The sequence below is a fragment of the Phaethon lepturus genome, unplaced genomic scaffold, assembly GCF_000687285.1.
Source record: "Phaethon lepturus isolate BGI_N335 unplaced genomic scaffold, ASM68728v1 scaffold33196, whole genome shotgun sequence".
NCBI lineage: Eukaryota > Metazoa > Chordata > Aves > Phaethontiformes > Phaethontidae > Phaethon > Phaethon lepturus.
Genome location: NW_010546122.1, coordinates 1 through 237, shown reverse-complemented (window position 1 = coordinate 237; position 237 = coordinate 1).

Below are 237 nucleotides of genomic sequence, written 5' to 3'. Positions count from 1 at the left end.
ACCCCCGCAAGACTTGGTTGCGGGCAGCTGCGCCTCGAGGAGGGCGACGCGGTGCACCAGGTGCTGCAGGTCACGGCGTGCCCGCAGGGCGGGCGGGCAGAGGGTGCCATGGCCATCCGACTGCCAGCCCTCGTCCTCGTCGGTCAGGCTGTGTGCCGGGGAGGCCAGGGGTGTGGGACCCGGTGGGGGCCGCTCGGTGCCTGAGGCATAGCCACTGGTGACGGAGATGGAGCGGGC